The following is a 2,733-nucleotide window of genomic DNA, read 5'->3' as shown; positions in this document are numbered from 1 at the left end:
GAGAGGGAGAGAGTGAGGGAGAGAGAGGGAGAGAGAGAGGGAGTGAGAGAGGGAGTGAGAGAGGGAGTGAGAGAGGGAGTGAGAGAGGGAGTGAGAGAGGGAGTGAGAGAGGGAGTGAGAGAGGGAGAGAGAGGGGGAGAGAGAGGGGGAGAGAGAGAGAGGGAGAGAGAGGGAGAGCGAGAGGGAGAGAGGAAGAGAAAGAGAAAGAAACAGACAAACAGACTAACAGACAAACAGATAGACGAGAGACGAGAGATGGAAAATTAGAAAGAGAAAAGGGAAGGTCAAAACAGCCTGCCGCAAGAAAGAAGGGGCAAAGCAAATGAATGGCAGACGCAATATATTAACCAAGAAAAAAACAAAAAAAAAAAAGCAGAAAAACAATAACAGCAACAACATAGAAATATTCCTCAAGATTAACAATTCATTTCCCTTCCTCCTCCCCCGCCCCCCCCCCCAAAAAAAAAAGGAAAGAAAGAGAGAAAGAAACTATTTTGACAAGGAGAATGAATCACAGGTGTACCTCTTACGTGACAGCTTTAATGTAAAAGAAGGGCGATTTATGACAGGGCTTTTGTGACAAGGCTCAGGATGCGTATCTTTTGGATTGCTGTTTGAACCTATTGTTTCTGCTTGATTGGTTGTTTGCGTGACTCCTCTGCGGTCATTTGCGTGTGCGATGAACATGGATAAGCGGGCGGATAAAACACAGATACTGAACGAAACTAAGCAAAAGATTAGCATGCGAACGCACACAGACGTGCACAAACGCGCGCGCACACACAAAAAAAAAACACGCACACAAACACAAACGATGGTTTGTGTTTGTGTGCATACACGCACATAAAGCGCCACACACACACGCGCGCGCGTGCACACACACACACACACACACACACACACACACACACACACACACACACACACACACACACACACACACACACGCACAAAACACACACGCACACACACACAAAAAAAAAAAAAAACGCGCACGCAAAATCCAGCAAACACATACATAACTGCATTGCACATAAACCTGTTTATGTGTGTATCTCTTGCTCGTACAGATATATGCATAAATACACTAGCACAAACTCACGCAATTTATACATACAAACAAGCATACACACAAGGGGGTGGGGAAGTGTTCCTTATCTTTATCTGATAAATATAACTTGTATCCTCCAGACAGACAGACAGACAGACAGACAGACAGACAGACAGACAGACGTAGGGTACGTGATGGTGTCATAATAACAGCTGCCAGTAAGTTCATCGTGTCATCAATCTCGCTAATTTTCCGTATTTATTATTTTTTTCTTATGTCTCTGTCTTCTATATTTCTTTATTGTGTGTCTTTATCTGTCTCTCACATACAGAGACGGTGAGTAAGTGATGAGTGAGTGAAAGAGAGAGTGAGAAAAGAGAGTGAGAATGAAAATGTGAGAGTGGAAAGAGTGAGAGTGAAAGTGTGAAAGGGTGAAAGAGTGAAGGGAAGAAAGAGTAAAAGGGGTGAAAGAGAGAAGGAGAGAGAAAACAAAGCAGTAAAGCCAGAGACAGCAAATGTTTCTCATCAGACAAAAAGCATCATGCTCTACAGGTTGCAAGCTATTCTGCATACGTAGGCTCAAGTTACACCAAGGTAGAAATCATCGCTTGTTGGAAAAAAAAGTGAAATAACTGTTGCAAGTCGCTGAATACTTGATTATAAAGAATTTATCCAGCTGTTATTCACGTGCGTGCGATGTTGATCGTTGCAATAATAATAACAAATAATGGTGATTATGATTGACTTTGAACCGTGAAAGAGATGTCAATATGCCATCAAAATTAATGGTAATGTTATTTGATTTTTTTTTGTCGACAAGTTCCATTGAAGAGAGACGATTATAATTCAGAATGGCAATTTAGTAAAACGGATGTTTAGTGAAGGAATAAAAATTTTGAGAGGAGAGAGAGGGGAGAGGAGAGGAGAGGGGAGAGGAGAGGAGAGGGGAAAGGAGAGGGGAGAGGAGAGGGGAGAGGAGAGGGGAGAGGAGAGGGGAGAGGAGTGGGGAGAGGAGAGGAGAGAAGAGGAGAGAAGAAGAGAGGGGAGAGGAGAGGAGAGGAGAGAAGAGAAGAGAAGAGGGGGAGGGGAGGAGAGGAGAGGGGAAGGGAGAAGGAGGGGAGGGGATGAGTAGAGTGAGGAGAGAGGAAAGAGAAGAGAGAGAGGAGAATATGGAGGAGGAAAGAAGTGGAAGGGAGAGAGAAAGGAGAAGATGAAGATAGATAGAAAGTAAAAAATACAAGAACAGACACAACCAACGAAAAAGGGGGAGAAAATCATCACCACAGAGCAACCCAAATAGGCAAACTGGCAACCTCTCTCAAGCACACTCACAGACATGCAAATCACTCGTGTTAAGAATCATATTCCAGTTCCACTTCTCGCTTTGATCGAGGGAGGGAGAGCTTCGATAGTTGGTTCATATCAATCAAAGGATATTTGTTTTAAGAAAATGTGATCTTTCGGAGATGCTTTTCTCTCTTCATCTCTTTTTTTCTTCCTTTCTCTTTCTCTTTTTTTTCTCTGTCTCTTCTCTTCCACTTCCTCTCCCTTTCCCTTTCCCTTCTCCCTCTACCCTCTCCCTCTCCCTCTCCCTCTCCCTCCCCTCTCCCTCTCCCTCTCCCTCTCCCTCCCTCTCTCCCTCCTTCCATCCTACTCTCCCTCCCTCCCTCCCTTCCTCTCTC

This window comes from Penaeus monodon, chromosome 10 (genome assembly GCF_015228065.2).
Source record: "Penaeus monodon isolate SGIC_2016 chromosome 10, NSTDA_Pmon_1, whole genome shotgun sequence".
NCBI classification, from domain to species: domain Eukaryota; kingdom Metazoa; phylum Arthropoda; class Malacostraca; order Decapoda; family Penaeidae; genus Penaeus; species Penaeus monodon.
The sequence above is the reverse complement of the archived record's forward strand: the minus strand, read 5'-3'. Positions refer to the sequence as shown.